At 43.8% G+C, this 24,524-nt stretch overlaps 1 protein-coding gene across 1 annotated transcript in view; it reads left to right on the plus strand.

Moving 5' to 3' along the window:
- The first annotated feature begins 4,792 nt into the window (after positions 1 to 4,792).
- PRLR (prolactin receptor) overlaps positions 4,793 to 24,524 on the plus strand; it is a 115,664-nt gene continuing 95,932 nt past the window's right edge. Inside the window, exon 1 of the mRNA XM_083402780.1 lies at positions 4,793 to 4,986. The gene's annotated coding sequence lies outside the window, so the exon portion shown is untranslated. The remainder of the gene's footprint in view (positions 4,987 to 24,524) is intronic.

A 24,524-nucleotide genomic window follows, 5' to 3' on the forward strand; every position in this document is an offset into this window, starting at 1 on the left:
GCCTTCAACAGATTTATTGCAGTAGGCAGTGTTTGAAATTGATCAAAGTGGTTTTGGGGGGAAAAGGAAAGCAGACTATGTTTTTGACAGTGGTGAATAAGAAGGATAAATAGCAATCTCTAATCTGATGCTTTTAGTTTTGAGAGCTGTTACAATGAAGTATAATTAGGGTAATGAAATTGAATTTGGAATAACAACGGGGGGAAGCTGTGGATATGATAATGTAACGAGAAAGTGCTTGCAATTTGGGGCTTGGATCACATGGCATTTGAGATGATGCTAACAATAGGGCGATATGGATACTGCAAAACACATTCAGATATCATTGAAATCCTGGACCAATGATAAGCCAGAAATGAATGCAGGGTCTGTAAACACAATTTCCGCTTAAAGACTGCAAGTTTGGCTGGTATATACACTTGGCTGAGATTACCAGTCCTTCCCCGCTGGACTTTAGAAGAACTTGCTGAATCAGGCCAATGTTTCATCTAGCCACAGCATCCTGTTCTCACAGTTGCTAACCAGATGCCTGTGGCAAACTCAAGGGCAAGACCTGAGGGCAACACCATGCTCCCCTTTCTACGGTTTTCAGAAGCATACTGCCTCTGACTGTGGCGGCAGAGCATTACTTCCACAGACTTACTTCCGAGTAAAGGTAAAGGTAAAGGGACCCCTGACCATTAGGTCCAGTCATGGCCGACTCTGGGGTTGCGGCGCTCATCTCGCTTTACTGGCCGAGGGAGTCGGCGTACAGCTTCCGGGTCATGTGGCCAGCATGACTAAGCCGCTTCTGGAAAACCAGAGCAGCGCAGGGAAACGCCATTTACCTTCCCACCGGAGCGGTACCTATTTATCTACTTGCACTTTGACGTGCTTTCAAACTGCTATGTTGGCAGGAGCAGAGACTGAGCAATGGGAGCTCACCCCGTCGCGGGGATTCGAACCGCCGACCTTCTGATTGGCAAGCCCTAGGCTCTGTGGTTTAACCCACAGCGCCACCTGCGTCCCTTTACGTTCAAGTAGATATGCACAAAATTGTACTCCAATGCATGCTTGTGATCCCACAATGAACACTCATCTGGACACACCCTTGGTTTGTGTTTCAAACACCATCCAGAAGGGGAGCTCTCAAACAGGGCATGAGGCCAAAGTCCTTGAACTGTTTGTCCTCAGTGTCCGGCACCAAGAAGTATATTGCTTCTGAACATGGAAGTGCCATTTAACTCTTGTGGGAAATAGCTGCTTGTCCATGAATTTGTCTATTCCTTCTTTAAATCCATCTAAGTAAGTGGCCTGTTGTCTTTGTCCATGGAGTTTTCTTGACAGGGATACTGGAGTGGCTTGCCGGTTCCTGCTCCAGATGGATCACATTTGGTCAAAACTCTCCACTATGACCTGTCCATCTTGGGTGGCCCTGCACAGCATAGCTCATAGCTTCTCTGAGTTATTCAAGACCCTTCGCCACAGCAAGGCAGTGACATATTAAAAAGCAGAGACATCACCTTGCCAACAAAAGTCTGTATAGTTAAAGCTATGGTTTTCCCAGTAGTGATGTATAGAAGTGAGAGCTGGACCATAAAGGCGGCTTTGATGCTTTTGAATAATTGATGCTTTTGAATTATGGTGCTGGAGGTGACTCTTGAGAGTCCCATGGACTGCAAGAAGATCAAACCTCTCCATTCTGAAGGAAATCAGCCCTGAGTGCTCACTGGAAGGACAGATCGTGAAGCTGAGGCTCCAATACTTTGGCCACCTCATGAGAAGAGAAGACTCCCTGGAAAAGACCCTGATGTTGGGAAAGATTGAGGGCACAAGGAGAAGGGGACGACAGAGGACGAGATGGTTGGACAGTGTTCTCGAAGCTACTAACATGAGTTTGACCAAACTGCGGGAGGCAGTGGAAGACAGGAGTGCCTGGCATGCTCTGGTCCATGGGGTCACGAAGAGTCGGACACAACTAAACGACTAAACAACAACAAGTAGCCACCATCAGGATTTTTTGCAGTGGATTACGCTGGATGTGTGTCTGTTCAGAATCTATTGCTGCCCATTAGTTTCATTGGGTAACCGCCAGGCCTTAATATAATGAGAGATGGATAATTTTTTTCTCCCTATCCACAGTTTTAGAAATATTATATTTATGTTCATATAACCTTTGATGTCATTTGTCTGTAATTATTTGCTCTATTTTTGTCATGTTGCTCCAATTTATTTTTGTGCTATGCATTGCATCCTCTCTTTTTCTATGGTTTGGCAGATGCACTTGCTTAGAGAAATCTTGAATCCTAGCAGGGCCTAATTACTGCTCTCACAGTCATGGCTGAGCAGCAATATGGGGAAAGAAATGTCACAGCTTCTGTAACAGAAACCTGTTACCTCAAAACGCTTCTGCCAGTGTCCCTGTGTTTTGATGCAAAATGGATATTCCTTTATCTCAGGATAATTAGCGTAATTGTTAGTTAATTGTGGCACTTGAGGTGGGCAACAGCAGTAAAATGTATAACTAGTTTAAAAAGAAGAAGATAAAACAACATCTAGTTAACACATGGTAACATATTTAGGCTAGAAGAAGAAGAGGAGTTTGGATTTGATATCCCGCTTTATCACTACCCGAAGGAGTCTCAAAGCGGCTAACAATCTCCTTTCCCTTCCTCCCCCACAACAAACACTCTGTGAGGTGAGTGGGGCTGAGAGACTTCAGAGAAGTGTGACTGGCCCAAGGTCACCCAGCAGCTGCATGTGGAGGAGCGGAGACGCAAACCCGGTTCACCAGATTACGAGTCCACCGCTCTTAACCACTACACCACATGGGCCATAGGATAGTATGAAAGACACATAGCTCAGTGTCTCAGGTATAGCATCTGCTTAGCATTCAGAAGGTTCCAGGTTCTCGGTAGTTCCACCATCTCAGCAGTTCCAGGAGAGGGGTGGTCCAAGAGCTGGCATTCTCATACCCTCCAACATCCCACTGATCGATATTGGGATGCTAGTCTTTTGCTCCCGAGTTCTTGTGGGACTCACGCCAGAGGGCTGGACCAAGAAATGGGACATCCAATCAGAAGCTGGGGTGGTTTCTGTAATTCCAGGATGTCCCACTGAACTTGTGATGGTTGAGGGGGTATGCATTCTCTGTGGCAGCCCCAAAGTTGTAGAATTGTCTCCCCACCTTTGCTATATGGATTTTGGTGAATGCTGAGGATGCACCCTGACCTTTGACCCCTGAGAGGTGTGTTTTCAGGATTCACTCTATTCCTGAGACTGTAATTTATTTAGGTAAAGGGACCCCTGACCATTAGGGCCAGTCGTGGCCGACTCTGGAGTTGCGGCGCTCATCTCGCTTTATTGGTCGAGGGAGCCGGTGTACAGCTTCCGGGTCATGTGGCCAGCATGACTAAGCCGCTTCTGGCAAATCAGAACAGTGCACGGAAATGCCGCTTACCTTCCCGCCGGAGCGGTACCTATTTATCTACTTGCACTTTGACGTGCTTTCGAACTGCTAGGTTGGCAGGAGCAGGGACCGAGCAACGGGAGCTCACCCCGTCGCGGGGATTTGAACCACCGACCTTCTGATCGGCAAGTCCTAGGCTCTGTGGTTTAACCCACAGCACCACCTGCGTCCCTTGTAATTTGTTTAAACTGATTTTAATACTGAATTTTAAATTGTCTGAACAGACGGGGTGGGCCTACAGGAAGCCTGGAAGTAGGACCTAAGTGCTCTTCTCTATTTATGATTCCCAAAACTGATTCTGATAGTGGAGGGAGGACATAGCCTAAAATGGAAGACTTGAGTCTAGGCCACCACCATCACCCTGAGTAGAACATACCTCACACTGTAATGTCTTGACATTTCACGTTTCCTCACTCTCACCCTCAGCAGTCAATGATATGGAGCTGAGGATAGGGGACCACTCAATTGCTGTGATGTCCATGATGCCAAGTAAGCTCTACTACAGAAGAAAAGAGAGGAACTAGACCACCATCACATTCCATGGAGCTGCTTTTTTATCATTGCCTCAGTCACTATTTTCCAGGCTGCAATCTCAAGGACACTTGTTTGAAAAATAAGTAAAGGTAAAGGTACCCCTGCCCGTACGTGCCAGTCGTGTCCGACTCTAGGGTTGTGCGCCCATTTCACTTAAGTGGCCTGGGGCCAGTGCTGTCCGGAGACACCTCCGGGTCACGTAGCCAGCGTGACGAAGCTGCTCTGGCGAGCCAGCACCAGCACAGCACACAGAAACACAGTTTACCTTCCCGCTATAAAGCGGTACCTATTTATCTACTTGCACTTAGGGGTGCTTTTGAACTGCTAGGTGGGCAGGAGCTGGGACCGAAAGACAGGAGCTCACCCAGCCGCGGGGATTCGAACCACCGACCATACGATCGGCAAGTCCTAGGCACTGAGGTTTTACCCACAGCGCCACCCGTTTGAAAAATAAATTACTTTCAAATAAACGGGTCGTCAGAGCAATTGTCAATACTACTGGCCTGGGACTGATGCGTTTGCTTCCCTGTGTTTACTAATGAATTTGCAATGCATTTCCCAGGCAAATAAGACACAAATAATTTCCAGAATGGGAAGGGGGGAAACCAATGAGTAAAAGATTCTCTACAGAGAGAGAGAGTGTGCAGGCAGATGTACACATAAATCATAAAGTAGTAAGTAGGGTTTTTTATGTTGACATCAAACCTTGACATCACATGTGGCCAAGGATGCTGTAGCAACTGCAACTGCGTTGTCAAGGAAACAGCCCTGTGCTAAGCAGGCAAGACCAATGAGGATTAAGCATTGCTAGATTCTAGCTAAGCCTCAGTGACCTTATCAGAGCACAACACAATCTATCTGGTATGTACTATGCAGGTATCCCTCTGGAAGGTGAAGCTATCTGCAAACTAGACAAACAACCTTGTGCTGTGTACTTAACTGAAATGTTGAAGGTGGATTATTCAAACAGTTGACTCGTTTCCCAGCTGAGATGGACACTTTCTGTAAGTAAGACAAGTGTTATGAATGACCGGTTATTGTTAAGAAAATTAAAGGTGCGGTAATGGGTGATGACTGAAAATGTTGTTTAGGAAAGTGTTGGCAGCGTTGTTTTTAGGATGCAAGTTTTTAAGAACTTTATGAAGCAGTTGTGATAAACTTAGGATGAACCAGCGCCTCCCAGCCAGAGAAAGCCAGCAATGTTTTCAGCCATGGAATCCGAAAACAGTCAAGTCAGAACAGGAAAGCATAGAAGAGCTCAGAAAGGCAGCTAAGTCAACTAACCTCACTTTCCCTTTAAGTAAGCAGTTCATTCTGAAATATTGACTGGTGCTTTGCATTTGCGGTGCTGAAATAATAAGCTTACGCCCCACTGCGTGACAGAAGTTTATTTTATCAGGAGATTGACAGGTTGTTTTTGGAGAGAAGGCACCGATATACCAAACTCAGCGGTTGCACCCTAATGTACACAAAAGAGAATATTGTGTTGGAAGGGTGGGTGTGGAAAGATATGCAGAGAAGTATTTTTGGGATTGAAATAACGACACGGTGCACAAGCACTGACTTTGCCTGCCTTTACTCTTTTGCTTGCTTTCTTGTTTCAAATGCTCCCTTGCGACGCAACATGCCTAGTATGCCTAAGAGCATCACAGAGGCATCTGTAACTGTGCAGATTATGAACTCTCAGTCTTTGTCCACTCTCGTGTGTTTATATCTGGGAGAAGCAGCAATTCATCTGGATATAAAACCCAAACATACTTTTATAGGCTGCGTGATCCTCCAAGAATGTTAGCGCTTAGCTATTCGTAATTTGCTTAATACAGAGGGTGGAAGGGATTGGCTGAAAGCCAGTAGGGAAACTATAATCAGCCACACACTAGTTGCTTACGATGTGAGCATGCTTAGCCCAATCCAGCCAAAGTTAAGAGCTTTCAAGTCTGAAGAATTTTGATGGAAGAGTTAAGCTGCAATCCACTAACCCGGGAGTAAGCACTGTTAAACTCCATTGACAGCTGATATGATTGGAAAATGCTAGAGATTGGTTGGGTCGTATCCATAGTGATACTGTTTGTTGATTCCTCTTCTGTTAAATTTAATAAAAGCTAAAAATGCCCTTGTACCAATGATCAGGGTGCAAAAGAAATATTAAATGGTTAAAAAAAGTAAATATGAATTTGGTGGGGTGGGAAAGGAAAAGAGTACAAAAGATGTGAAAGATGTGAAAAAGAATTCCAGAATGGAAGAAAAGGATCTTGTTAAAAAGCATTGGGGGGTGGAAAGCTTGGCATATGAAAAGTCAGTCTTGAAATATGAACTTGCACATGTAGCTCTGCCAGGGATCTCCTAACAACTCTTAGTACCCTTCAGAAACTACAGTTTCTTTGTTTACAGAATTTTTGGGGGGAAGTAATGACTGTATAAAGCAGTATCATAGTTCTTTAAATGGTGAAAATGAGATTATAATGGTACGTATTGCTTTTATTGTAATTATTTGTATGGTTTGATAGATTTTATATATGTTTATGGGAACGCAGGTGGCGCTGTGGATTAAACCACAGAGCCTAGGACTTGCCGATCAGAAGGTCGGTGGTTCAAATCCCCACGACGGGGTGAGCTCCTGTTGCTCGGTCCCTGCTCCTGCCAACCTAGCAGTTCGAAAGCGCGTCAAAGTGCAAGTAGATAAATAGGTACCGCTCCGGCGGGAAGGTAAACGGCATTTCCGTGAGCTACTCTGGTTCGCCAGAAGCGGCTTAGTCATGCTGGCCACATGACCCGGAAGCTGTACGCCGGTTCCCTCGGCCAATAAAGCAAGATGAGCGCCACAACCCCAGAGTCTGTCACGACTGGACCTAATGGTCAGGGGTCCCTTTACCCCTTTACCTCTATATGTTTATAGTTTTACTTCTAACAGTGCCGAATTGTTTGGTTTTTTAAATTGCTTTTTCTATGTTGTTAGTGCTTTGCATTTTTATGTTAGCCTCCCTGAGTCCTGTCAGGGAAAATGATGGGGTACAAATAAATATATCATAATACAGTGGTACCTCGGGTTACAGACACTTCAGGTTACAGACGCTTCAGGTTACAGACTCTGCTAACCCAGAAATAGTAACTCAGGTTAAGAACTTTACCTCAGGATGAGAACGGAAATCGTGTGGCGGCAGCGGGAGGCCCCATTAGCTAAAGTGGTACCTCAGGTTAAGAACAGTTTCAGGTTAAGAACAGACCTCCAGAACGAATTAAGTTCTTAACCTGAGGTACCACTGTAATGATGATAATAATAAATGTGGTGTTTTTAAGAGAAACAAGCTTCTGCAGGGTTCCTTCTGTTTTAATTCCAGATCATTTTCCACATTACAAGTTCATGACCTCCTGATATCTGGATTTTTTGGCTGTGTGCCTAATGCACATTAACTAGCTCTAACTCCCTAGCGCAGTGGATCCTATTAGCTTACTTCAATCATTCTGAATCCCGGTTGCAATATGTAAAACTCACAATCCCTCCCAGCAGACACAAAAGATCAGGCATCAAAAAAGTGAAAAATTTATTAACAATTGGAATAAATTCATAACATATATAGAAACAAATTTAGGAAATATCAAAATCACAGTAGGTGTAACATAAAACTTGCAATGTATAGATAGAGGGTGAAATACGATACCGCAGAAAGGTAGTATGATTATATAGCCCAAACTGAGATGAAGGGAAGTCAATTAATGTGTGGTTATGAATTGATCTTGGTTTGTTTGTGATTTGTTTTTTCTTTCTTCTCACTTTCTCTTTTTTCTCTTTGTATTTATTGTTTGTTTGTGTGTTCCTTTTTTTTTATTTTGTATGGTTTTGTCTTAAAAAAGAACCTAATAAACAGAATTAAAAAAAAAAATCCCTCCCAGCAGAACATGCTACTCTCATAATTTTTCTTTACCCACAGGGCTCTTTCCACATCCTTCCTGTCCCTCATTTTATTATTTGTTTTATTTATTTAAGCTATTTACAAGGTGGGGGGCATTTTTGAGGTAACCCCCTCCCAAAGGCTGCCTTCACATGGCAGTTTATCTCATTTCCCAAACTGTTTAGTTCTGCATTATATTCGAGTTTTCAACGTGACATAAAAGCAACTTCTGGCAATCTAGTGGAAGTTTAACGCTCATTTCCACGTTAATTGCTTCCAGAAAAGAAAGGGGGGGGGACACCAGTTTGTAACCCCATTATCCCAGAACATTATGGGAGTAAAGTGATGAAATTTTGAGGTGGTGCCCTTTGCTTCTGCTTGCTTGGGTGACTCATGGGGGAAACGGAAGGACAAGGGTGGAGGGGACTTGTGATGCTATCCAATGGCGTTTGTTGTTCTGTCATACCAAGCCCACTGGTGTGGGTCAAATTTAGCACAAGATGGTGGTGGAATTTGGCACAATAGGTTGGTGTATCAGTCAAAAAGCCACAGTTTCACACAAAATGGATTTATTTTAATCAAATTCATACAGGCGAGTCCCATTTACGTGAGGGTTAAGTTCCCGGGTCCCACATGTATGCGTGAATTCGCGTATTATGGAAACACCATTGGGTTGATTGCCCAGTGGGATTTCCCAGATACCCACCCCCTTTCCACCCTTTATTTATTTTATTTTATTTCCCAAGCACATAAAGCTGAATGTGCACAAGTTGAACCCATGTAACGGGGGGGGGGGTGACTGTAGTTTTATTATAAAAGAACACGTAAAGACACAAGCTCTGAGACAGAATTTGAACATTTATTAAGCACAGTGGGTGATTGTGCAGGGGGGGGTTAGTTTCTAAATTGTATTAATGTAACTTATGGATCTATGGAACCCCTTAAAAAGATATGGGAACTGTTGTTTTTGTTTAGTCATTTAATCGTGTCCGACTTTTCGTGACCCCATGGACCAGAGCACGCCAGGCACTCCTGTCTTCCACTGCCTCCCGCAGTTTGGTCAGACTCATGTTGGTATCTTTGAGAACACTGTCCAACCATCTCATCCTCTGTCGTCCCCTTCTTCTTGTGCCCTCCATCTTTCCCAACATCAGGGTCTTTTCCAGGGAGTCTTCTCTTCTCATGAGGTGGCCACAGTATTGGAGCCTCAGCTTCAGGATCTGTCCTTCCAGTGAGCACTCAGGGCTGATTTCCTTAAGAAAGGATAGGTTTGAACTTCTTGCAGTCCATGGGACTCTCAAGAGTCTCCTCCAGCACCATAATTCAAAAGTATCAATTCTTCGGTGATCAGCCTTCTTTATGGTTATCTTTGTCCATGGAGTTTTCTTGGCAGGGATACTGGAGTGGCTTGCCTGTTCCTGCTCCGGGTGGATCATGTTTAGTCAAAATTCTCCACTATGACCTACCTGTCTTGGGTGGCCCTAAACAGCATAGTTCATAGCTTCTCTGAGTTATTCAAGCCCCTTCACCATGACAAGGCAGTGAACCATGAAGGAATACTAGATATACACAAATTCTTTCCAAGGACTGGAATAAAATTTGGAAATTGTAACCCTTAAAATCTGTTTTCAGTGTACTTAGGGAAAACTCATTAACATTATTACACAGATGGTACTGCACTCCTTTGCAAATGTCAATAATGTTCTCTTGTAATCTACGGTATATCACCTAATTGTTGGGGGTTGCAATAAAAGTGGGACATATCATTTATGGTGGAAATGTCAGTTGGTGCAAGATTTTTGGAATTTAATTTCAACAGAAATGATTAAAAAAAAACCTAAACAAACTATTGTTTGTTGTTCAAAATTAATGTTACTGAATATTTTTAATGATACCAATGTAAATGTCAAAAGAATTGGTCTACTCTTATATATGATATTAGCAGCACAAATAGTAATTGCAACTCAATGGAAATCAGCCCAAAATCTTACACGGGATGCTTGGTATCACTTATTCTGGAATATAGCTATAATGGAGAAAATCACACATAATTTGAGTTTTTGACAAGGACTAGCCTCTCCGAACATTTTTAATGCGATTTGGCATTCCTTTATGACATATACAGTGGAACCACAGACAGCCCTTGTCACAAGACTGACAAATCTAGAGCTATACTTGCCAATCTTATAAAGTTGACAGTCTATACTAGGACATTGTTATTTTAAATCCTGTGCAACTACTCATTCAACGTGCCTGTTTTATAGTTTTGTTTCTCATCTTTTAATTTTTGTCTGTTGTTATAATTGTGTTCTCCATTTTATATACGTTATAAAATGGTTTTTTAAAAAAGCCATTGCAGTGCGAAAGGAACATTAGAAAATGAGACAGAGGCACTAGCCTTACAATCAGGAATATGAATGCAGTATTTCCCAATATGCACCCAAACTATGTAAGAGCTGGAAAAAGGATTGCGGAAGGCAAGGAGTGAGATGCTGATACGTGGATGATAATCAGCTTAGTTGATTGTCCATACATCAAAAAGAGTCCAAAACAGCTTCAGTTTAATCAGCATGAGCACCATCAGGCAAGTCCCCAGTTTTAGACAATAAGCTGCATTTAGTTAATTTTAAGTGGTGTGCTAGGTGCTGTACAGAGCTTAGAAACAGCAGCCTTGATGTCTGCAGTATAGATGTTACCAAGCCATCTATTTTTAGATTCTGGCTGTCTGGCTGTAGTCCAGGGTCATTTGTATTTACAGGCTAAACCCTCTCTCAAAAGATTTGCATAGGAAAACAGGTTGCGTTTTTAAGTCAGCGCACAGTTTTAAAAACCAACAACCGCCCCGCGCTAAAAAGGTTTTGCCTAGTGAACTGAGGTTCACTGGTTACACTTGAAAGTTTATACTTGCTATCTGCATTTCAGGTTGTGATGGCGAGTTTTCAGATGCTTGGAAACTCTCTGAACGATGGTGGTGACAGGCTGATCTTTATTAAACCAGAAGGGTCCCCATCTTGTTTTGTCGATGGTAGAAAAGCAATAGGCTATTGTTGTTTGTTTTTGATAGAAGACCTTCAAGCATCTGCAGTGCTGGCATATCCTGTGGGCACAAACCGCCTAAAATCATATTAAGCAGAGAGTCTCATCTGCTTTCTGTAATTGCATGAAATGTTTTCCCCTTTTTGCATATTTAAAGTGCCCACGATTCCCAAGAAAATTATGTTTGTAGCTGCTCATTAAGTCTGGCATGGACTCTGATGCATGTTTTCTCCTCTACATGGTTCTGCTGCGTTTGGACTGAGAACCTAAGTATATTCGTTTGGCAGTATATTCCACGTGAAAGCAAAACGGTTCCAAAATAAATGTGTTTGGGGTCAGAGTGCCAGAACGACCTGCCTTTCTTTTTATTTGAGACCTCAGATCCCAGAGATTTGAAAATTAATTTTGGCACTTTTTAACTGTTACAAATAACACTTTCTTGTGAGTTGTTTTTTTCCCATTAGAGATGTGGAAAATGTTCATCCATGAAAATTCAGAAGTGAAGAAGGAGCTTCAAATGATAAAAAACCTTTCTAGCCTTCTGTCTTTTTTTAAAAAGCTCTTTACCATTTGTTTGCCGCTGCTTATTTCCCTGCTTTGTATACTGAAGCATACTGGACTCCACATTGTAGGAAGACACTGTCTAATACAGATAAATGCTGGAGGTATAACGTTGAGAATTAGTATTTTTTATACATTTAAAAATCTTTTTCTTTTTCTTTTTCCAATTCTCCTTTATCCCCTTACTTCTTTCCTTTCCTTTGTCAAATTATCCAGTAAAAAACCAAATGAAGTATTGGGGGCTAGGCCTATTCCACTCCTCCAATGGGGACCCCACAGGGGGTACCCCTATTTCATGTAGGGCAGACATGCCCAAGACGTCGATTGTGATTGACTCATCGATCCTGGGACTGATATTGGTCGCTCTGCACTGTGCTCTCGGGGGTTAGAGCTCCAGTGGTGGGATGAGGGGGACTTGGTGGAGGGCAGGGATGTGGGAAATGAAAAGCTCTGTGCCTGCCCACCTGCTAGTTCAAATGCAAAGAAAGGAATGAGAAAGGAGCCCCCCCCCCTCCACAAACAGTGAGGAAGGCAAAGAACAAAACACATGGGGGGGGACCCCTTAGCGCTCCTTGAGTTTGAGCAAGGGAAAGGCTTTAAAGCTGCAATTTAAAGCAACAGTAGGGGAAAGGCGGAGAAGCCCAGCACACTCTGACCGGCTCCTCAGATCTGTGTAAACTACCGTATTTTTCGCTCCATAAGACGCACCAGACCATAAGACGCACCTAGTTTTTGGAGGAGGAAAACAAGAAAAAATATATTCTGAATCTCAGAAGCCAGAACAACAAGAGGGATCACTGCACAGTGAAAGGAGCGATCCCTCTTGCTGTCCTGGCTTCTGGGATAGCTGCACAGCCTGAATTCGCTCCATAAGACGCACACACATTTCCCCTTACTTTTTAGGAGGGAAAAAGTGAGTCTTATAGAGCAAAAAATATGGTAATATAAAAATATAGTTTGACCTTTCTCACTTGTTTAGTTACTTGTCCATCTAACAACTATCTATCATCTATCTATCTATCTATCATCTATCTATCTATCTATCTATCTATCTATCTATCTATCTATCATCTATCATCTATCTATTTATCTACTTCAGAGGGTGGTAGATCACTGCCAGTTTTTTATATTGGATTGTAGATCACAGCCTACTTAAAGTTGGACATGCCTGATGTGGGTCATAGGCCACTCCCTGCAAGATGTGGTTTAGTCTTAGGTACACTTCCAGCAGACGGGCTGGAGTGGAATAGCAATGACTTAACCCAATGCCTACGCGAAACTGTTCACTACTTTAACCAATAATAGTTGTGCCCTTATTCAAACTCCCAAACACCAACAGGCTGTTGTCCAGTGTGTGCATATTCATTTCTCCAGGGAACTGTGAGGTCATGGGCCTTGGCATGCAACTGAACTTGGGAAAATTAGAAAGCGGGAGAAATGGAAACTAACGCATTTGCTCACCCCTAGACTTGCTGATCAGAAGGTTGGCGGTTCGAATCCCCGTGATGGGGTGAGCTCCCGTTGCTCGGTCCCTGCTCCTGCCAACCTAGCAGTTCGAAAGCAGGTCAAAGTGCAAGTAGATAAATAGGTACCACTCTGGCGGGAAGGTAAACGGCGTTTCCGTGTGCTGCTCTGGTTCACCAGAAGTGAATCATGCTGGCCACATGACCCGGAAGCTGTACGCCGGCTCCCTCGGCCAATAAAGCGAGATGAGCGCCGCAACCCCAGAGTCTGTCACGACTGGACCTAATGGTCAGGGGTCCCTATACCTTTATCTTTTACATGCAAAAAGACCTCATTCTTAAAATCTGACCAATTCAAGAACCAGTTTGAAAAAGTGGTAGAAGCGGGGATTGATTCTCTCCACTCCTGGTAAAAAGCTCATGAGAGTTGCAGTGCTCATCTCCAGCATCAAACCCTTAAAAAAAATGTATTGAAGCTGCAGCTGCTTCAATGAGCTTCTTCCAGCTTCATTTTCCGACTGCCTGGGACCATTGAGGATTCCCAGAATGACTCCTGCTGATTTGCACAAGTATAAATGAGATGAGAATTGAGACCTCTTATTTTGCAAGCCCAGAAAATAGAAAGAGCCATAAATTGCTTGTATTGTACTGGGAAGACTGTGAAAACTATGCCTCTCAGATTTCATGTTCAATCCATTTTTGACTTTGAAGAACTTCTTTTGTGCTGCTCCTCCTCTGTTTTTTCTTCTGCTGCTGAAGATTATAGATGAGGCACATTTAAGGGCTCCAGTGTATAGAGCTGCTGCCAAACCACTGCTGCTTTTGATGTATAGATGTGCTGATCTGAGATCCCTCAAGCATTATGTCTGTCTTCTGTATCATTCTTGTGTATGAAGGATGGGATTTCTTGGCACTGTTGACGGCGTGGTATAGATTAGTCTCCTGGGTAATTGCTTTTAAATTGCAACCCAGATGTGTATATCTTTCAGTGCTTTTGTTCAAGATCAAAAAGGGGGGGGGGACACATTTGCCTTCTGTACACAGCTATTGGCAAGGCCCTAACACTAGACCCACAAATACCCAATATTCTGGGGAATTGGTAGGAATGTATGGATGTGGAAATAGCCCTGTTGCGTCTGGAAGCATCAATTTTTTTTCTTTCTCCAAGCAGAATGTTCTGTACAGCAAGGGTGGCCTTTACCATGAATTAGGAAAAAACTACACTGTACGTCAGCAGCACAGAACATTGGCTAGGAAAATGTGTCGTGCAATGAGAGTTGCGGAATGGGTGCTTTATTGGGGTTTAAAATGAATGATAAAAAATATGGTTTTTTAAATAGCCTGCTCCCATAGTTATGTCACTGTGTTGCCGAAAGGTTTTTTTGTGCCCCCTTAAGTCCCCTGTACAGTCTGTCTATCTATCTATCTATCTATCTATCTATATCTATCTATCTATCTATCTATCTATCTATCTATCTATCTATCTATCTATCATCTATCTATCTATCATCTATCTATCTATCTATCTATCTATCTATCTATCATCTATCTATCTATCTATCATCTATCTATCTATCATCTATCTATCTATCATCTATCTATCTATCATCTATCTATCTATCAATCTATCATCTATCTATCTATCTATCTATCTATCTATCGGCCACTCTAGTAGATACTCTGATGTGATTCAGTGGTTTTCAATGCCATCTAAGCTAGCGTCCATCAACACATTTTGTACACCAGATTTCATAAGCAGATTATGCACTGTGCAAAGAAAGTGCCAAACTTCCTTTTCTTCATCCTGGACCTCTCACCGACCAACCCCAAGTTCTAGAATTTTAAGAAGAGGAGGGAAAACAAAGCTTAATAAATAATAATAATAATAATAATAATAATAATAATAATAATAATAATAATTTATTTATACCCCTCCCATCTGGCTGAGTTTCCCCAGCCACTCTGGGTGGCTCCCAATCAAGTGTTAAAAACAACACAGAATTAAATATTAAAAACTTCCCTAAACAGGGCTGCCTTCAGATGCCTTTTAAAAATAGGATAGCTGCTTATTTCCTTGACATCTGATTGGAGGGCGTTCCACAGGGTGGGCACCACTACCCAGAAGGCCCTCTGTCTGGTTCCCTGTAACCTCACTTCTCGCAGGGAGGGAACTGCCAGAAGGCCCTTGACGCTGGAGCTCAGTGTCTGGGCTGAATGATGGGAGTGGAGACGCTCCTCCATCTTTTTCATTCCAGTAAGTGTTTCTTTTGTGAGGGAGATCTGTTGTGTGATGAATTTTAATGGGTAGGAGAGGGCATATTAACTGCAATTTATTTCTCTGGGCACCCACTTATGTGGGTGCAGCAGAGTTTCAAAATCCCATCCTTGGCAACAAAATTAAAAGCATCGGAATTGGGCTATAAAACCTTGTTTTGAGCAAGTCCAGTTATGAAGTAAGCTGGCTTCCTTCTTCCTCCCCTGCTTAAGAAAGAATCATGCAACAACTTGTAAAGTAAGTTTTAAACTAAGATTTGCTTACTTTATAATCATGCATTGGTTCACAGCAATTGCAGCAGTAAAAACTATGCAGGCAAAATACTTATACTGTAAATGTAAGTACCTAAAGCTGGAGCGAGTGGATGCATATCTGCATCCAACGCTGGTGAAAGGAAGAGAGGAAGAAGCAGGAAATACTATATGCTCCTTCCTCTCTAGGAGAGCAGGGGAAATGACATCACACCAAGCCCTCTCTACCAATTGTATTTCTATGGTCTGAGTATCTGCCTGTCAGCAACACAGCTCTGAGCACTTAGCCCGTTCTCGTGCTAACTAGCAAGAAAATGAATTTGTTAGGTTTGGCTGCTAATCTCCCACAAAAGTCTCATCATATGGCTGAAGATATAGGGAGAAACAGGAAGTAGAAATGCCCCGCACTTCCTGTTTCTTGTGCTCTGAAGTGAAACTTTCATGTCTACCAGTAACTTATAAAATATGAGATTTTCACAAAAAACATGAGACCTCTTAGAATTTTAGAGACTTTAGAGGTCAGGGTTTCCAGAGTGGCACCCCATGGCACCCTAATTCTTGATACCCAGAAAATTCAGAGTTTGTGTCAATATTCCTTACATCCCTGCATTCATTGTCTGTCTGTGCAAACTTTTCTCCTTCGCTCCATGCAGTGTGGGTGGCATGTAACTCACCTATTACACCAGGACTGGCCCAAAATATTTTGCTGCTTCAGGCAGAGCAACAAATGTCTGACACACACACACCGTCTCAAGTCATGGTACATAGTATCCTAAGTCATCCTAGTTACTTTGGCAGCTGAGGTAGAAAAATCCCTTTGCATCTCCCTGTTTGCAGTGAATTAAATAATACCCATCAATTTGCTACCTTTTAATCTCAGCATAAATCAGCTGCTTGGGGCAGCTGCCCCACTCTAGCCAGAGAGCAGTTGCTGGACTGGAGCGTTGAGTGCTTTCATCCTTGGTGTTGAAATTGTTACTTTGAACGCACTTCTCATCTGCAAGAGGGAATTCATAAATACTGGAGAAAGAGATTCAGGTTGATGAGGAAGATTTGGAAGGCTGCATGGCAAAGTCTCTGGAATGGCTTTTCATTAACAATATATGCCCAATTACATCCAAAGAGCTCTCCTCAAACTGAACGTATAATTGCACACGCTGGCTAAATAATGCATGATGGCTTACCATAATGAAGAATCCATCATTTCTTTTCTACATCTTTGGAGGGTCTGTAATTAAGCTGGCCTGCCAAGCATTTCCATCTTTGCACCTTTCAAAGAAAATTATATATGCAATGCTCAATAGGGAAATTGTGACATATGTAAAATAAAAATAAAAATCAGCCCTTTAATAGAAAGTGAAAGTTGGTCCCCCCTGTTCTAAAGGAACTGAATTGTATGAATGTTTTCTGAATACAAAACAAAATAAAGCACAGTCATTCATGTTGTACGCTTATTACATATGTCATATTTAGCACTTTAATTCTCCTTCTGCTAACTGTGTCATCTTTTCACAGCTATATTACCTGTTATATTTGATCCTGCTGATCTTTCTTTAAAATTTCCCCAAAATGTCTGTCAAGAGCTGAAGGAAATGGCGACTGCAAAATCATTAAATGACTGTGATGTGTAGCCACTCTCTGTAATTGCATAATGTTTTTAGTTACCGAAATATTTCTGTGCACTCCACCTGGGCTGTTCAGGTTGTGAACTCCCACTCAAAACAGAAGGTGCCTTGTGATGGTATAAAGCTGGTGTCCCACAACTATTTGTAGTCTGAGGAAACATTTACAGTAGATATCAAAGAAACTGTCATGGGCACTACAAAAAAGAAGAAAACTCTGCAGTGCTTCCAACCACCCCTCAAAATGACTCACGCACACACACAAAAGGGGGAAAATGCAGGCAAAATAAATAAATCAGACAAATTGCACCATAAACAAGCAACCTCCCCCAAACCCTCTAGAAATGCCCCCCGTTTCTTCTTCTTCTTCTTCTTCTTCTTCTTCTTCTTCTTCTTCTTCTTCTTCTTCTTCTTGGTATTGGACATTAGCACCACATTCTCCCATACCGTTTTGGAGAGGCTAACATCCCCAAGTCCTGACAAAAAATAGTTAATGTAACCTTACATTGGGGAGAGCCAACAAGCAGGCTTGACACCAACAACTCCCCTCAGTTCCAGTGAGTAGGGCCAGTAGTCAGAGATGCTGGGAGTTGTGATCAACAACATCAGGAGGGCACCACATTGGCTGTCCCTGATATGCATGTGAATAACCATTTCACAATGGAAATGAAATTTCCATTAGACATATCAAAATTATGTAACTCCTTTCCCAGTAGTATTATGTAAGTCATTACATATAGACTGGCTCTCTCCTTGTTGCCTTCTGCCAGCAGGTGAATCATAGAATCATAGAGTTGGAATAGACCCGAGAGCACATGCACAATTTGATGGCATGTGTGCACGAGGGCGGGACGAGTGAAGCTCCTTGATTTATTTATTTAGTTACTTTAATTTCGAGTGTGGTGGGGTCAGTTCTGGAGCATGAATTGCTTTTGCGTATATTTATTATAATTTATATTTATATTATATATATATTTGTTGTTGTTGTTTAGTCGTTTAGTCGTGTCCGATTCTTCGTGACCCCATGGACCAGAGTACGTCAGGCACTCCTATCTTCCGCTGCCTCCCGCAGTTTGGTCAAACTCATGTTAGTAGCTTTGAGAACACTGTCCAACCATCTCGTCCTCTGTTGTCCCCTTCTCCTTGTGCCCTCAATCTTTCCCAACATCAGGGTCTTTTCCAGGGAGTCTTCTCTTCTCATGAGGTGGCCAAAGTATTGGAGCCTCAGCTTCACGATCTGCCCTTCCAGTGAGCACTCAGGGCTGATTTCCTTCCGAAAGGATGCGTTTGATCTTCTTGCAGTCCATGGGACTCTCAAGAGTCTCCTCCAGCACCATAATTCAAAAGCGTCAATTCTTTGGCAATCAGCCTTCTTTATGGTCCAGCTCTCACTTCCATGCATCACTACTGGGAAAACCATAGCTTTAACTATACGGACCTTTGTTGGCAAGGTGATGCCTCTGCTTTTTGCTTTTTTTTCCAGCATAACCTCAAAAGAAAAGAAAAGAAAGGAAATGTGCCTCTTTTTTAGACACACATCCTGATGAAAGCTTTGCTTTCCCTTTAAAAAATAAAATAAAAAATCAAGGAAACCAATCTTTTGCTTCAAATGGGTGAGGTGGAGAGGGGTGGGCAGAAGACAGACAAACAGAGGTGTAGTTGGACGGACAGACATTTCTGGCAGATGACAGGGTGAGTATCGTCTCCCTCTCCTTACACAGCGTTGTAAAACTGAATCAGTGAAAACACTCAACACACCGACATTCTGACTCAGAGCGGCTTCTGCTTACAACTCCAAGTGTCCTCAAAGCCCTCGCTGTGAAGTGCCCTCTGGCTTCAACATTTGCCAGAGGGCACTTCACAGCCCATGCTCAGGGGCAGTATATCTCTGAATAACAGAGGCTGTGGACAAACTAGAGTGGATGGCCATTGCCTGTGAAGTAATGCACCAGATGATGTCTTCCTCCTGTGCTAAGTCCTGCTGCACCATTCAGATATCAATCCTTGTCTCTGACTGGCCCCCTAATTTCTGCTGCCTGAAGCAGCATGCTTCCCTTTGCTTCACAGTACAGCTGCTGCTCCTTCATGTTCCAGCTCAATACTGTCATCAAATGACAGGGCTGAACATTAGCAGCCGTACATGGAAACTGTATCTGGGACCATTTGCTTGCAAAATTTGTGCTTTACCACTGACTGAGCTTTGACTGTGGATTTTTGGTTTTTTTTCATGTACAGTGGACGCTCAGGTTGCAAACGTGATCTGTGCGGAATGCATGTTCACAACCTGCAGTGTTTGCAACCTGCAGCAGCGCATCTGCGCATACACGGGTTGCGATTCGGCACTTCTGCACATGCGCAAAGCGCAATTTAGTTCTCCTGCGCATGCACAAAACCCGGAAGTAACCCATTCGGGTACTTCTGGGTTCCACTGGGTCCGTAACCCGAAAAAGCACAACCTGAAGCATCTGTAACCTGACGTATGACTGTAGACTGACACAGCAACCTTTGCTGGTTGTGAATGCAGATGCTGAAACAAGGAAGACAAGAAAATCTGAGGGATTGTGCGTTATTTCATTGACACAGACTTTACTTACAGGTGGGCCAAATTTTCCATCATGTTAGTCATGTAGCCCTGCCCTTAAATGCAGGGGTTTTTTTGGGGGGGGGGGTTGTTTTGTTTTTGTTTTTGCAAATAACTAGAGAAAGGAGCCCGGTTCATATTATGATCAACAAATGGAGGGAGGTGAGTCTTTACCAGATAGCCCCCTCAGCCTGTCATTGAAACAAAATGCACCCCCCCCCTTTATTTGGGAGTTCAAATGACCTGCTTAACTGCTTACCCCTATTCCTCATCAAACAACAACATGCCTTGGCAAATGTATGTAAAGGTGTAACTAATAATCCTACTGGTCTTTGTGCAACAATCAAGATCCAACACTCAGATACAAAGTGTTTCTTAGCTAGGCCGAATAAGAAAACATGTAACTATCCGTACTGCAAAATGATCCTTTGCTACAAAGCGCTTTCCCAGAGAACAGGTGTTTATCTAGAGATTGTTAAAGAATTAAATGTAAGATCAGTGGATAAGGTAAAATCAGTTACCGTACCCTTTCAGCACTCTGCAATTTTAGATACTCCCAAATGGTGTGAACCAAATCGGAAAGTTTACATACAGAGTTAGATCCATGAAAGAGGCTTGGCAAAATTAGGACTAAGGCTAAACCAAGACAGAAGTAGGTCATGGAAAATACGCACAATCAAGTCAAGGAGCAGAGAAGTGCATGCAGAGGCTGCAGGAGGCCCAGAGACAAACAAGATTAGGATCGGGAATTTGCAAAATGTCGAAGACTAAGGTGTAGCAGCGTAAACAGATGCCAAGATCCAAGGACAGTAAGAACAAGGAAACCCAGGATAAGGAAGTGGGGAGACATCTGATTTAAAAGCAAACCTACCCGACCCACGGGGCGTGGGTGGCGCTGTGGGTTAAACCACAGAGCCTAGGGCTTGCCGATCAGAAGGTCGGTGGTTCGAATCCCCGCAACGGGGTGAGCTCCTGTTGCTTGGTCCCTGCTCCTGCCAACCTAGCAGTTCGAAAGCACATCAAAGTGCAAGTAGATAAATAGGTACCACTCCGGTGGGAAGGTAAACGGCGTTCGCCAGAAACAGCTTAGTCATGCTGGCCACATGACCCGGAAGCTGTATGCCGGCTCCCTCGGCCAATAAAGTGAGATGGGCGCCGCAACCCCAGAGTCGGCCATGACTGGACCTAATGGTCAGGGGTCCTTTTACCTTTACCTTACCCGACCCACACTATTTGAAACAATATGCGAACCAAAGCACAGCCACCCAAACTTTGCACAGTGCTCCAAACTTTGCAATGCCGTTCTCCTGCCAAGCAGTGTCTTGCAAAAATGCATGTGCTAGGCTGAAGTCTGTATAACAAGGCAGGTCTCTGTGAAAATAACATACAGAAATGCAGTACAGTATAGTCAGAAAAATATGTGTTGTGAAATGTGCATATAGGGCAGAAAGGAAAACTGACCTACTTTGGCTTCATTGAGTTTCACACACCTGGTAGGCTAGCTCTTGCAGGTAAGGGTGTGTTGTGTGGAGTTTCATAAGCAGGTCATCCAGGAGTCCTGAGAATCCTTGAATTTGTTTGGTACCATCTGTGGCTTAGCAGCTTCCAGCAGGGTCAAGCTCTTCCTGTGCCCTTCCAACAACCACCCCTCATAACGTTAACACTGTTCCAGCATTATTGGCAGGGCTGTGCTCAGAAAATCCACATAATTCATGGGCTTCCACACGTGCTTCTGGAATCCATGTAAAAACCTGTTCCACAGATAGATTTACTCCTCAGTAACCGACACAGCATGCGAAACCTGAGGAGCTGTAATGTTTATGACCGTACTGTCACTCTCACTCTTACGTAACCTGAAATTGGCGTTGATCGTTGTTTTAATCCCTTTACGTCTCCCATTTGCAAGCTGTGCTGCATCATTCTTTGCTGAACAAAATTTAATATTTACATATTCCTTGGTGAAATTTAATAAGCATGCAGGAATAAAGTGATGTTTTATGGTCACTTCTGGTGTGAATGTGTGAATGTGTGATTGCACATCAAACGGACATCGTGTATCAGTCATTGCCTGTATACAAGTATTTTTCATGGAAGATCAGCTGTTTACCTTGCATTGATTCTGATTGGGGTTTGGGGGGGGGCGTATTCAACATTGCAGGGACGCGGGTGGCGCTGTGGGTAAAAGCCTCAGCGCCTAGGGCTTGCCGATCGAAAGGTCGGTGGTTCGAATCCCCGGGGCAGGGTGCGCTCCCGTTGTTCGGTCCCAGCGCCTGCCAACCTAGCAGTTCGAAAGCACTCCCGGGTGCAAGTAGATAAATAGGGACCGCTTACTAGCGGGAAGGTAAACGGCGTTTCCGTGTGTGGCTCTGGCTCGCCAGAGCAGCGATGTCACGCTGGCCACGTAACCCGGAAGTGTCTGCGGACAGCGCTGGCCCCCGGCCTCTTAAGTGAGATGGGCGCACAACCCTACAGTCTGTCAAGACTGGCCCGTACTGGCAGGGGTACCTTTACCTTTACCTTTATTCAACATTGCATCAAACAATTGTCCCATGCTTTCTAATGCATTTTCATCTCCCTTGCCTTCTCTAAAAACCTCCAATGTTGACGGGAAGCGAGTTCAACTTTAATTTTGCAGCCTGAATTTGCCAGTATGCGAATGAAATCTGGAAGCGCCCTGTGATCTCCAAGCTTCCATTCCACAGCCCTAGAGGTAATGCATATTTCTCCTCATTTCCCACTTCATCCCCATTTAGTGGGATGAAGATCCCACTAAATCAAATTGAAGATGAGCATCAGAAGTGCTTACTGAATTTCTATCTGAGTGGATACATATTCTAGTCCAGGCATAGGCAAACTCGGCCCTCCATATGTTTTGGAACTACAACTCCCATCATCCCTAGCTAACAGGACCTGTGGTCAGGGATGATGGGAGTTGTAGTCCCAAAACATCTGGAGGGCCGAGTTTGCCTATGCCTGTTCTGGTAGTTCATTCCTTTTTTAATTAAGTTTTGCTCTTTGGCTTTAAAAAGCAGAACAACATGCTTTTAACAAAACATTTAAGGTAACTGACACAGCTTTGGGGTGTGACAACAAAGGCACTGCATTGCTCAAGGAATCCATAGGTTGTGTGGGTGCACATTGTTTGATACCTGCTTCTGTGGAGAGCCAGTGTGGTGTAGTGGTTAAGAGCGGTAGTCTCGTAATCTGGTGAACCGGGTTCGCATCTCCGCTCCTCCACATGCAGCTGCTGGGTGACCTTGGGCCAGTCACACTTCTTTGAAGTCTCTCAGCCCCACTCACCTCACAGAGTGTTTGTTGTGGGGGAGGAAGGGAAAGGAGATTGTTAGCCGCTTTGAGACTCCTTAAAGGGAGTGAAAGGCGGGATATCAAATCCAAACTCTTCTTCTTCTTCTTCTGTCTTCTGGACATGAGTGATTGGTGTTCTTCAGCATCCATCTGATACTACAGTATGAAGAGCGAAAACACTTTCACCGTAAGATATACCACTGCCTCTCACCTGCCAATTTGTGCAGCCCTAAAAGAAAAAAGAAATTACATCCTGGGCATGATGATTACTTTCTTTGCACTACAATTTTCCAGAAGAACACTTTTACACTGTAAACACCAAGAATATTTTCCAGACCTTGAAGAGCAGAAAAGCTTGCGTTGTCTTGTACAATGGAATATTTACCTTCTCAAAATGTCTGCTGTTCTTTCTGTGTGGGTTTAATTATTGAGACTGGCAGTGAGTGCTTTTTTAAAAAACCTAATTTAAATCGCTTAATGATTCTTCAGTAGAAAGGAGGGATACTTGAAGGCAAGTCTGTCTGGCACATATGAAGTTTTCAGTCTCTTTCTCTTTTCTCTTACTGAAAAGTAGGCTGGGGTAAGCACATGACCCCCCCCCCCCCCACTTTCCCTCTAGTCATACAATCATATTATTGTAGAGTTGGAAAGGACCGTGAGGGTCATCTAGTCCAACCCCCTACAGTGCTGGAATCTTTTGTGCAATGAGGGCCTCAAACCCATGACCTTCAGATGAAGAGTCTCATGCTCTGCCAGCTGAGCCGGTCACTTAATTGGGAACTGGGAAGAAATTGCCCATGTTATCTGGATTGGTCCAGGGTGCACATGTTTTGTTGCATTTCCTGGGGTAATACCTATGAGCAGTGGCGTAGCGTGGGTTGTCAGCACCCGGGGCAAGGCAAGTAATTTGCCCCCCCCCCCGCTGCACTGTCCCTCCCCCAGATAGTCCCTCGCTCTCTCTCCACACCACACCGCAAGCCTGGCACCCTCCCCTCCACAGTGGGCGGCGACCCGGCGGCTCGGATCGGATTCGCACAGCCAGCACTGCAGTGAGAAAGAGTGAGTGAGCCAGGTAGGGGCAGAGAGCTGCGAGTGCGAGCGCCCCCCCCCCGATGTTGCGCCCGGTGCGGCCGGCCCCCCCTGCACCCCCCACGCTAGGCCACTGCCTATGAGTTTATGCAGTCCACAACTGTCACAACTTGGGCAGGTTGTATTCTATGGGGCCTATTCACTTCCAAACCCTATTCAGGGTATTTGTCTTTAAAGCACCAACCAGTTTGGGATCTAAATCTCTGAAGGAATGCCTGTATCAGCGTGCCCATTCCTTATGACTGGGCTGGGGAAATCTTTGGCTTTCCAAATGATGCTGGACTACAACTCTCATCATCCCTAGCCATTGGCCATGCTGGCTGGGGTTGATGGGAATTCATCCAGAGGGCCAAAGATTCCCCAGTGCTGCCTTAAGATATTCAGAAGGGGCATCGTCTCCATCTCGGGATACCATTTTGTTTTTAGCTGCCTCTGTTTTGTTCTGAGGGATGCTGGTGGCACTGTGGG

The sequence above is a fragment of the Podarcis tiliguerta genome (genome assembly GCF_965153285.1).
Source record: "Podarcis tiliguerta genome assembly, chromosome: 11".
In the NCBI taxonomy this organism is placed as follows: Eukaryota; Metazoa; Chordata; class Lepidosauria; order Squamata; family Lacertidae; genus Podarcis; species Podarcis tiliguerta.